This window comes from Prinia subflava, chromosome 2, assembly GCF_021018805.1.
Source record: "Prinia subflava isolate CZ2003 ecotype Zambia chromosome 2, Cam_Psub_1.2, whole genome shotgun sequence".
Taxonomy (NCBI): Eukaryota; Metazoa; Chordata; class Aves; order Passeriformes; family Cisticolidae; genus Prinia; species Prinia subflava.
Genome location: NC_086248.1, coordinates 80,254,332 through 80,267,667, shown reverse-complemented (window position 1 = coordinate 80,267,667; position 13,336 = coordinate 80,254,332).

Genomic DNA, 13,336 nt, shown 5'->3' with positions numbered 1-13,336 from the left:
GAAATTTGGACCCAAATCAGCACATAGGATCACTTTTCTGTGAAATTTGGCAGAGCACATGATACAGAGTTTTCTCTGGCTGTATGCATTCCTGATAGTTTTATGCCTGGCAGTGTGGTGAAAGTTGGTACCTGATTAAGTTTGAAGGCTGTTGTTGCAAAGATAATCCATCAGAAGTTGCACTGGTCAAGTGAGTTTACACCAGATCAGTGATTTTTTGTCATCTCTCTTTGGTGTTAGAAGTTAGAAATATAAAGCTGAACTTGTACCATGAACTATGGCCTAAAGCCAGTGAGTTCTGGCCTTCATCATTTACCCTGCATGTGACTCTTCAGTTCTAGTGAAAGAATTACTGAATTTATTTACTATCTAGCATTTCTGCCTTAATTTTAGGGGGGTCAAAACTTGGTCTGGGCAGCTCTTTGAAAAGGCAAATTAAAGAGTTTGAAAATTGAAGTAATCAGTGTTTCTGATGCTAAGCGTTCTCTAGGAGAAAGATTTCCTTTATTTTCTAAAAATGGTCAGAGTCACTATTGAGCTGATGTTCAGAGAGGTTTTACAATTCTGGATTGCCTTCAAAAAAATTTTTTGAACCTGCATCTCAAAGGCTTTGTTGTGAGCCTCAGTGGTTTGCAACTGCAGCAGGCCTTCATTCTCCAAAGGCTGTAAACTGGCATCAGGAATTACCTGGAGCTGAAAAAAGGACCTGAGCACTGGCCTGAAGTGATTACAGTGATCTAAGGCAGGCACGGGGCAGATGGCCTCCTTCTGCCACATCTGGAGCCAGCACATTGTCTTACTTTTGGTTTGGGAACCTGGAGGCTGTTAATAACACAGCCATCAGGTAACAAATGCAGAGGATATTGTGGCCTCAGCAGGAGGAAGGGATGAAACTCCCCATAAAGCTGAAGATGTGAGAAGGTATTTTTGGGAAGGTGCCCAGTCATCCAGACCCAGTAAGGAGTCAGATAAGACTTCAAACCTTCATACAACCTGAACAAAAAAAAGCTTGCAGGCTTTTAATGGGAGACAGCCAGTTTCACTTCCATCAGCATCATTTCAGTCTTGCATAAGTTCAAGCCAAGCTCTATATTTGATTAAAACTGGCAGGCAGGAGGAGTTTCATGTTTCATTTTTGTAGCTACAGGTTCTGCTGTACTGGTAGAAAATCATACTTAGTGCTAATAGGAACAGTTTAGAAATTTTTTAATAAGTGATCATTTTCATCCCTGAGACTTCCTGTATCATTGAACTCCACTTTATTGTGTGGCTCTTCAGTCTAATTTTCTTCCTCACAAATTCTTGTGCAGTCATTGTGACTGTGTAGCTCACTTGCAAAGAAGGTAGTCAGAGTTGTGGTGAGTTTGTTTAATTTCTGTATGAAAGAGTACTGGTCTGATGACTACCTCATTTTTCTCACGTTCTTGAGGAATGTCGCATCCCATTAAAAAGTACTGCATGGGAATTACATACAGTGACCTGAGATCATCAATCAGGTCTGGTTTAGAAGGCATTAATCCTAGAGTCCTACATGCTCAGAACTTTGTTCCTGCTTTCTCTCTGCTGCTAACTCCTGGCACTGCTAAGTGAACTGCTTAAAATCCTAACTACAAAAAGCAATGTATTAAATATGTATTAGGGTATATAAATTGTACGTATGTGCCTAGAGGCATTTGTTTTAAATGCAATTTTATGCCTACTAATAAACTCCCATTTTGATGTTATTTTCAGTTGCTAACGTATCAGATGTAGTACACTCTGTACTATAAAACTGAAGTTCTTACATCCTTTTTGGATGACAAAACTAGGACTATTGCCATCTCTGCTATATTTCTCATGTCCTTCAGCTCAGGTTGCTTTCGAATCATTCAGCAGCTCCTGTTCCAGTTTTTCTTCTCTTCTTTATTACTCAGAGAAAAACAAACCCACTGTACTTGATTAATTAAAAGCCTTTTTCAGGTGTGGAAATAGAACGTTAAAGAATTTGAAAACAAGGCTGACCTGACTAACTGCTGCAGTAGTTGCACTGTCTGGGAAAATATCTGCAGTCCAGTCTTGGGGACTTTGGAAGTTTCTTGTGCCATTCAAGAAGGAGCTCATCTGCCTTTGAGCCTGGGATCACAATGCTTCTGTCTGGGAAGGGCCCTGAAGCAAAAGTCCAGGGACATGTTCATTGCTGTGAAGGAAACTGGGTCTTTAGATAATACAGTTTAAAAAACAAAATCAGGTATCCTGAAGGTGTCCATGTTTAAGCTCCACTCTTCACAGTTACTCTTGTAATTACAAAAGTTTACCAGAGTGACTTCTACAATCCAAAATTAATGGCTTTTACTAAAACAGAAGACAGCTCCTTCTGAGTAGCTCCCTGTTATAAAATCTAAAAAGATCACTGAACTAGACAAATATGCTTCCAAAAAAGCGTAATTTTTTGACCAAGTATGTTTCTCTTTAGAACTCAGAATTTCTACATTTGAATGGAAAAAATATCTTTTTGTATTCCCTTTCACTGCAGACTCTGGGTTTTGTTTGTATCTCCTTCTTACTCAATAGGTAGTTGTTCTGATAGATAATGAGACTATATTCCAGTAACAGCAGCAAATTTTTGTCTAAGAGTCTAAAATCCTGATAAGCAGTACAGTCGTCTTATATTGCATGTATTTGCCAAGCATGGAAACTTTTATTCAAATACTGGGTGGCTTGTGGTTTTGTATCCATAAATAAAGCATAAATGAAGCTGTTTATGCAGACCCATGAGTAGGTTTTGGTAGCAGTAGATTACACTACATGAAGAAACAATTCTGTCCTTAAAATGTGACTCTAATACTCACTTTATCAGAGCCTGTGTTTACTGTTTCCCACTGAATACTTACTCCATTTACCCACTTTTCAGCTGAAAACTTTCAAATTTCGAAGCTGAAACCTCCCAAAGCCCTCCAGAGGTCTTTTTATTTCATGCATCATCACTGAAAATATAAATAACATGAACCAAATTATACTGCTATCTCTGTAACATCAGCTGTGGTTAGAATATGCCTGCAGCAACATCTGAAAAACCACAGTGATTTGCTGTGTGCTTCTTGGGCACATGAGATGGTAAGGCTTGACTTGACTGCCAGATCTTTGTGGATTTGAAACTGGGAAACACCTCTGTTTGCCAGCTGAGCAAATTGTATGGTGTAACAGATGAGACTTAATGAACCTGCCTCCGTGAATTCTGTAGCCAGTCAGAAAATTTTGGCAATTAAGGCCCATTCCAAGTTTGGCTTTCATTGCAGATGATAGTAAAAGCATGACATGCATTTTGGTCAGGGCTTTTTTAGTGTTGAAACCAAATAGCTTGGAGATCTTTTGTAATGTTTTAATAAAGGTATATAACAAAACCTCCATAGAGAACACTTTCAACATATTTATTCTCATGTCCTCTCTCTTACTCCTCTTATAACTTTTCTTTAAGTGTCACTGCATATTGCTTTATAGGTTCATATTATATACCAGTCAACAAGCAATAGCTAATTTAATTAATGAGAATTAACTCGAATATCAGGTCTGGTAAAGTCAGTCCAGTCAGTCCGAGGTTCACATTATGATCTCAGGGGCAGTAAGGGGTTTTTTTGTTGTTTGTATGTTTGGGGTTTTTTTGTTTGGTTGGTTTGTTTTGTTTTGTTTTAGGGATTTTTTGGGTTGGTTTGTTTGTTTGTTTGTTTGTTTTGTGTGTGTGCGCGCAAATTTCTGCTTCCTTTTTGTGAATTTCTGCATCTTTGGGTGTTATTCCAGGTTTTCCTGTGTGCTCTACATGGCAAGAGATCAAGTCTGTGGATTGCATTCAGTTAAATGAGATCATGAAAATAAGTGTGTGGCATGTATTTGTAAAGCAATCATTGCAGCCTAGTCAGTACCTCTAGTTAACAAGCACCACAGATTTTCCCGTAAATTTAGGGATGAGCTGACAAGAATTTGGGTTCATTATGTATTTCAGTATCCCAAAAAATCTGTAAAGGAAGTGCTAACCAAGGGAAAAAAATTATTTGTATAGATGGAAGGTTTTTGTTTGCCTTCAAAGGTGCAGTCCTTATCATTTACCCTGACATCTTGTGTGCAAACACTGGCAGGGTCAAACTTAAACAATGGGAAAACTGGTTGTAAAGGCTGCCCACTGCCATGTCTTCCCTTAATGTGAAAAGTGAACTGCTACAAACGGGTGACTTGTAAGTTGCTTGTTAGGGCAATAACTCTTGCTGACAAACGAGCTCTGAGTTGGATGGGGAGGAAAGAAGGGGAAGTTCCCTGATCTCTTTTGTCTCAGTACAATGTGCTGGATTTAATAGGGGCTGGAAAGACTGAACAGAACACTGCTGGTGCTTTGAAAGAGTAATGGTTTATTTCTAGCAGAGTTGAGCCAAAACAAGATATAGTATTTCTCCTACTTTTTTTTTTCTTTTTCCTCCAGAGAAACATTAAAAATGTGGACCTCAGAGCTGATAGGCATCACTACACAGAGTTTATCATTTTCCACCTGCATGGATGCTTTCTCTTGTGCTGTCCCCTTGGAATCCTACCTTTTGTCTGCCAAGTGGAACTAAGTTGAAATACTTTTCTGCTGATTTGGCAGGATTAAGAAATAAATTAAAGCACCCTGACTGCCTAGAAGTCTTGTTTTACCAGCTGCTTGCAAAAATCTACTAATGATTACATTTTAAGTCCTTTTAGCACTTTGAGTTCAGCAGGTTAAGCCTGCTGGACCTAGTGGCATGGGAGTCATGTGTCTCCTGTATCTGAGAGATCAATGTTTTATAGTAGGTTGGCTTAGCAATAAACAGTGAAAAAAGACCATCACTTTACACCTAGTTCTATTAAACATACAGGACTACCTCGCTGAGGTACCTAAAGGCTAAGTAGTCTCTCTGGCAGCCATGGTCACTTCTCACCAAGCCAGAGCTGTCATGTGAGCTCATGCAAATCTGTTCCATTTGTGGAAAATGAAAAACTCAAGAACCAAAAGAACATAAAATGTACTTAGGAAGTCATTTCACCATCCAGGAGGGGTTACTTCATTAAGGTTAATCAGATCTGTTTTCTGATTTTACTTAAAATCATCTTAAGAGTATGATGATTTAAAAAAGGTAATAAGGAAAACAAAGCAAATATGCTGAACAGATATTCTTAAAATATACATTTCTTTGTTATTTTGCCACAGACTCCATTTTTGCCAGGAAAGGACCGTGGCATTTGATATAGTAAAAGCAGATGGCATTTTGTTCAAGGGGTATAAAAATGTGAAACAAGAAAGCTAAAGTTGTTGGAATTTGAAAAATTTGGCACAAAAAATATTCTTTGAATCTAACCAAGTTTACATGAGCTTACTCAGTTTTTACATCTTTGTAACACTTTTCTCCAAATTCACAGTCTGTCTTGGATCTCTCCATGCTCAAATTCTTATGCTCTAATGTTTGATTAGGACTGAACGAATTAGATGTAGTTTGTGCTGTAAAATCTGTTTTATTTCAATGCAGTTTTGTCAATAATCAAGAAGCAACTGCAGTATCTCTTTCTTATGAAGGTAACCCGGCTCTGAAGAAGGTATACATTATTTCTTTGGACCTCCTAAATACCTAATTTTCAGAACCAGGGTCAGTTTGGGTAAATTCAAGAAACCCGAGTGACATTTGCTAAAACCATTTCCTGATGGCTTAGTCTTTCAGACTATGCTAAGCATCCCTTTAGGGTTTAAGATACCCCGTGGCTTACTGAGGCCCACACTGATGATTATCAGTTGAATGGACCCTGTCAGGAGAGATTTTGACCCATGGAAACAAGGACTTCCTAGAGAATAGATAACAAAAACCAAAGGTTCATCCAGTCAGTTTCTGTAGCTTACAGTAAACAAAGGAGCAATGTGGGCTGGCTGCTTAATGCCTCTTTTCTCTCATTTTTCCATATGAATTACTTATGGAGGGCTGAGTTGGTAATCTGGTAGGCTTTATGTAATGAGGCTGCTTTTCTCTAGATCAGAGACAAGATGTTTTAATTTGCTGCCAGGTTTAAATGACGGCCATTCTTGCTGGTAACTTTGTGCCAATGCAGTGAATGACTCTTTTGAGTGATTTGCTGACCTGGGACCTCCTGAAGCAAAGGATTACAGGATGAAAATATACACTACATAAAACAGGTCACATGTCACCAATAAAAATACCAATAATCCAGGGTTTTTTCTTCACATTTTATATGGAACTACATCATTGATTTAAGACCATTCCCTACAAACTAGTGCACTAGCTTATTACCACTGTGGTTTTCTGTAACAACCTTCGGTTGCTGCAGCCCCATACTTCAGTAGCCCAGCACTCCTCAGTAATGATGGTTGCCTGGTAATATTTTCTCAAAACCCCTTTATTAATAACAGCAAACTTGGGTTTCTTGCAGATGACTTGTAAGTAACCCAATAGGGATGATGTATTAAAAGAAACCCAAACCTTTCACTGCAGATCTTTGCTCACAAGTTTGCATCTGCAAAAAGTGTTTTCTGAATCTGAAATTGGCCCACTACAAGAAGTAAAGATTATTAAACTGCTCAGACCTGAATGTTGTCAGTGTGTGGTTATATGCAAACATGGAGATTTAGTTTTGGCCCAAGAGTGAATTCTCAAGCTTGCTGGAATTGCCTTATCCAGTGTCAATAAGTTTCTCTACTAGAAAAATGAAGTAGTACCCTCTGTAATCCCATGTAAAATAAACCAATCCCTGTATTCAGTATGTTGTATGGTCTTTTTCCAAATGTGAAGAAAAGTCATGGTGTCTTATCCTACTACATTTAGTACTTGACCATCTTGAAAAAACTTAAATCCATTTGCATTTTCATATAATTTCCAAATGTGTTAATTCTGTAAGGTTTTCTCCTGCAAATAGGTGAAATTAACTCCTTTGTGTTATGTATAAGAGTACTGTTGGGATTTCTGTAAGATTCATTTTAAATATGATTAAAAAACAATAAAATACAGTGGTGTTGAGAAAAATATTTCCTGTAGCAGCAGGATATGCTTTTTTTTAAAAATTGCAAGTCCCAAGCTGGGCTGGAGTCTGTGAAAATCAAAGGCATTTTTTAAAAGATAGAAGACCATGTAGATTTGGCATACTGACAAAATCCCACTTATGGAATCCATTCAGTGTCTTAGCCACAAAAATCGCAGAAAGAACACCAACAAGATTTTTAGTTTCCAGAATACTGTATTTCTTCCTCTCTTCTCCCTTCTCTGTACTCATTTCCTGAAAGTTGGCTCATTAAGGAAAGTAAATGGGTTTTTTTAAAGAGCAAATAATTAGCTGTTCCTGAAATTCCATCCCATGAGTTATCCCACTGTCTTTGACATACCTACAGTACAATAATTTCATCTGAAGAACTGATTTCATGAGTTTAATTTTCACGTATGAAGTGTATTTCCAAAAGAAAGCCTTTTTTGTTGTTGTTGTTGATGTAATAGATGTGTTTTTATCCTATCAATTTAAAGAAACTATATTAGGTATTTGAATACTTTCAAAAAAGCTGGATCTTTAAAGTCAGCCTAGGATTATGCTAAATAAAGAATAAACGACCAGAAAAAAAGCTTCCAAATGCCTGCACATCATTACATCTTTGAAAGGTTTTACCGAGTGGATAAAAATAACCACAGAAGCATTGTAAGGGTAAGAAAATGAAAATAAAGACCTGATGATCCTTTATATTCAGTATATAGTATATTTTGCTCATTTACTGACCTACTCCTGTAGATTTTTTGTTTATAGCCAGGCGGCTTCAAACCACTTGCCTCTTCTATTTTCAACTGGAAGTATTGGGAACTCTGTAACTATCACCAGACTTCAGGTCCATGAGCTTTTGAAGCCAGAATAAAGTGAAGTGACACCTTCCCCTACCCTGTGAGGCTTCCTCCTTCCGTTGCCAGGGGCTGGCTCTGTTTTCTACAAGGCTTCTCTTCCAGGCAAAATCAGCCCTTGGTAGCTCCAGGGCTCCGAGAGAGAGCAGTGTGACTCTCTCAGCCATACTCCTGCTTCTTTGTCCTAGGTGCTAAGCAAAAACATGCACGGGCACAAACCTCCCGCCGCCCAATTTTACTTACAGTGCAGAAACCTGAAGGTGGGGGAAGGATAGCAGTAATCAGATCTCAGGAGCAGTTGGTCCAAATTGCACAGGAAGCTTCGCTCAAACTTGGCAAGTGTCAGGCGTTCGCCACCGCCAGCTCACTCCCTTCCCACTGCCTGATGGATAACGCTAGATGGCTGGCCAGACTAATCAAATACAAATGCTTCCAAAGGGGTAACAACAACTTGTGTGTGATGCAATTGTGAAGTTGCACGCTGATGGCAGAAGTTTCCTTCTGGTTGCATAGGTTTTTGTCCTTGGCACTTGATTTCCAAAGCAGTGCCTTGTGCAGTGGAACATGGAGGCAAAAGGATGGTGCTGTCAAGAGATGCTGTACAAAGAGCTCATGGTCCTCCTATGTCCTTGACTACAGAATGATATTGTCTTGGTTACTGCTGCTGAGGGTGTACATAGAAAATTGAGCCTATAAATAAGTAGTTCAGAGAACACTGGGACCAAAGAGGCCTGATTTCCTGTAAATTCTCGTGTTAGGTTTTATAGATCTTTGTCCTTTAGTTTTTCAGGTGGTTGGAGCATGTATTTGGGCTCTCTTCCATGTGGATTCTCTGGTGTCTAACAACATTTGAGCTCACATTACTCTCCATCTCTCACTGGTGGCATTAATAGGGTTTCTCTCTGCTGCCTGCCACATGCTTTCAAAAAAGTGGATGGAATCTGAGACTCTGAAACCTCCACAAGTGTGGTTGGAACTGTGCTTCCTAACACAAGGTTTGAATTTGTCCACAAACGTAGAGCAGTTTTAACTGGGCAAGGGAGCTATAATTCCACTGACTCCAGTGTGGTTGTTGAAAGGGCCAGGAGGCAAAATTGTACATATGTGAAAAATCCCAGGATTTTAGGAGATGTTCCTTTCAAATTGCAGTAATAAGCAAAAAACACTTAACCAGATTGGTGAAAGTTAAGTTCTATGTTTTGTAAAAAAACATAAATATTTTAAAGAATAAATAAAAGGTGCCTCTGAAGCTCTTAGTGGTAGGAATGTGATCAAATTGGGAATCTGGAGGCTCTCATAATCGTGGCTCCTAATCATCTGGCCAGGGAACCCTGACAGGAGTAAGGCATCTGATACAGGTTGGTCACAACTCTGAAGAGTTTGCATTTTTCAGCCAGGTGCAGCAGTTGCTCCTAATTCACACAGTATTTTTACGAGTAATGTCAGATCCCAATCAGTGCCAAACCCTGTTGGCATCTTACATGATAACTTAGCAAACAGGGAAAAAAAAGGATGATAACAGAATACTAATATTAACTTTGTAAGAGAAAAAAAGGTCTGTTGCACATTGATCTTATTAAGTAAATGATTTACTGGAATTTCCTCTTGCTTTGCAACTTGCCTGAGAACATATTCTATCTCAACTATCTAAGGCCTGGATAATTTCATCTGGTTGTCTGCCAGCTATGACACAGCCATTTAACTCTGTCACTTTTCTTGGTCACCTCCATTCAGTGTTTGTTGTTGACTTCTGTTTCTAAAGTAACAGGACAGCATTTTCCTAAGACACTGAGGACATGACCAACAGGAATCTGGGAAGTCCCATCTGCCTCTGCTTAAAACTGGATAATCATCAAAAATTTGGTCTGAGGTTGAAAAGGACAGCACTAGCTTTCTGTTCTTCTTATAAAACTTGGGTTTATATATCCTAGGAGCTAAAAAAAAAAAATCAGGATAAATATCAGAAACTACATAACTGTGGATAAATCAGACTTGATTATGTTTGGTCATCTTAATTCCTGTCTTCAACTAGTTGGACACAAGAGGATCTGTTACCAGTTTCCCTGCAGTTTGGAGCTGCTTGAATAAAATGTAGGGCAAATGACTGATGAAAGAAATTTCTCAAGGAGGTGATGTAGCATGAAAAATAATTAACAAAATAACTTAATTATGACCTTGAGACTTCAGTTTGATACTTCACATTCTTGTGTTTTAATTCCTATGAATATATAAACGTGCATTTAACATTTGTGAAGATATAATAGGAATTGCAGGTCTGCAGGGAGGGATATGAACATGAAGTGCATATGTAATCTCAGTATTGTGATTTCAGTCCAGCTCTTTGATTACTAATATTCTGACATCATGATATAATGCAGTCATAATCAGATACATTAGAGTCACTTTGGATATCTGAACATGAAGCTGTGGGATGCCAAGAGTTTAACGAATTACCTGATATCTACTAATTTATCACTTGTGCATGTTATTGGATTACAAACAGAAACAGACCTGACTACTGATTTGAGAATCAATAATGATTTCTAAAGCAGCTGATGGAATTACTCTAGTACCCACTGATAGTAGAGGGAGTCTGACAATCCAGGGTTTGGGAAGATTGCTCTGTCTGCTTTTGCTAGTTAAAAACTAAGATTATTATGTGAAATGGCATTTTTATCACCAAAAGGAGACTTTTATGACTTGTAAATACTGTATGTTGAACCAGAGGGCACATCACTACTGACAAATGTATTTAAACAGTAAAAACACCTAATTAGGTTTTATAGTACCTGTATTTGTCTAGCAGAGAGAGCTGATTACAGAAAGATCAATAGACAGGACCATTCATTGCAGCAACCTAAATGCATTTGGGCCAATGGGAGTTTGGAATGAGCCAGGAATGTACCTTGAAGCCAACTCCCTCACTGCTGGAGATTGCTGTCCCACATCAAGCCCTGACAGAAGTATGAATGCATACTATCTGTGTATTAACGATCTCATTATTTTTTACAGACAGGAGCTCGGAGGCAAATCCAATGTTTGCAATGATCAGTGTGCAGCAGCTGAAGCGGGGCTGCTGTAGCAGGGCCATATTCACTGCCCTCATTAGGGGAGAGAGAGAAAGGAGCACACTGCCCATGACAGCTTGGACGTGGGGGCTCTACGGCCTCACTGGGGGCACCAGTCAGAAGACAGAGGTGGGAAGGACAATTTGATAGAGGCTACACTGGCTTGCTGGGCAACAGGGTCCTTTGAAAAGTTGCAGGGGAGATCTCATGACCCCTGCCCCCCCTGTGCTTTGGGCTTACTGTCATTGTCAACAGCACTACAGACCCCAGGTCATTGTGCTGAAAGGGTAAAGTCTTTCCCTCTGTCCTTGTTTAGCACTTTTAGGCACCAGGAATAATTTCACCCCACATATGCTGATTCCAGAAATTAAAAGCTGTGGTATACATGCTTCAAAGTAAAAGTGTTATTTTTTTGCAGCCTTTGCTCTTGCTACATCAACTGGCTTAGCCTTTGGCTGTGTAGCCCCCAGATGCACGACTGCCTTCTTCTGTATCACTCCAGCCTGGAGCATTAAAGAGATCCACTTATAACTTCTTATCAGCACAGCATGAAGACAGGAAGAAAATCACTTTTAAGAAACAGCATGCCTTTTAAAATAATCAGCTCAAACTTCTGGTTCAGATTAAGCACAATAAAGCTTGGGTTGCACCCGTGCTATATCCTTTGGGGAAGAAAACACCACAGAGGCGTTGTTCATAAGAATGGATTAGGCTTGCAAAGATCAGTAACTAGTATAATCTGGAACCTCAATTCAGATGCTTTGTTTTTTAAAAATAGGGTTCACTGGGGCAAATGTATGCCAGATGTAACAACCGTGGCCAGCAAAACTAATTATTTCTATTTAAAAATTCCATTGCTAACACAAATGCTGCCTGGAATGGTGTGGGTTCATATTTTCAGCATATGAAAGGGCTCTGCAACTGCTGACATCTCTGGAAGCAGTTTGACCAGTAAAGCCAGGAGTCCTCTGTGGAAACAAAAGCCTTCTGCTTCTTTTATTAAGTGTATCACATTTTCTGCAGTGCATGCTAGGCTAGGTACAGTTAGGAGCCATGAATGTGGGAGAACACCCATTGGTGAGTCCATCATCAACTCTTTCAGCTATGTAGAGGATATAAAAGGGCATTCTTCCCATAAAAATATAAATTACAGTGGGGATGAAGTATTCCCTCTGTCTGCAAACTCTTTTCAAATACTCATGAGCTGTGCTTGTCAGCACGTGCACTGGCCTGTGTGTGCTCACAGGACATGCAAGCACAAGGTTATGGTGGGAAGTACTGCAGAGTCCTAAACTCTGTCCAGTAACTCTTGCTTCTATTCCCATGCCACTCAGTAGTACCGTGGGTCACAAAATCCCTTCTTCCCTCTCTCACCAATTCATAGTGAGGCTGCTCCTGAGTATAGAAGAAAACCTCTTCTTGAATTTGATAGTGCATTGTCCAGCATTTCAATGCATAATAAAAAAGTTGCACTTAGAGCTCAGGTATGACTGTGAACTTCCCAAAGTTTGACTGAAACTGCGTCTGGATCCAGTATGCACTATGTTTCAGTTACAGAGCAATTAAACAGGCTAAGCTTTACTGAAGGAACTCTGGATCCATGAGCTGGTTAGTTGGCTTGTAGATTTAAGCCCAAAGACCCATCCTAGCCTCACAATTTAGGCTTGTTTAAAGACACTTGAACTTGTTATGGTCTGTTGAGTGCCAGATTTTCTTAAACTGTTTTCTCAGCTGTATTTTGCATTGAGGTAGGGCTCCAAAACCATCAGGAGTAGGAATTTGTCTGGTTTGTGCTTATATAGTCATTATCAAGGGAGCATAAAAATTATGAGGAATATCAGAACTCAAGATACAGACTCTGTTTTTTAAAAAATCTTCAATAAAAACCATAGTTTTAAAATCCTGTAGAACAGAAAAAGAGAGACTCTTAGAGCCATGAGTGAGCAGCTGTTTGAGCCATTTTCTGTAGTCTACCTCCCGTAATATTTTGTGAGTGAGGACTTCATTTCAACCCTGCTGACAGACATCTGCAACGGAAGAGATACTGTGTGCATGGCCAGAACACAAACAAGAAAAACTGATTCCAGTTCTATTGTCACTTCCCTCAAATGCATTTGGACAGTGATGAGAAAAGTTCTTATCTGATTTACAAGACATTTCCTTTCAAATCAACAAAGTGATGTCACAATATTTAGAAACTCTTTGCTGACCTGCCAACAAAATTATTAATGCCCCGTGATTTTTTATTTAGACCTTGAATGGAAGTTTTATTTCCATTTACTGCCATTTAATACAAAATCTTGCCAGAGTTTTAAGTCAGTATACGCCTTGCAGTGCATATTGCTGTTTCCATAGGGAAAGTCTGTCACTGTCAACCTGAGAGCAACGCCTCAGGTTGTGCTG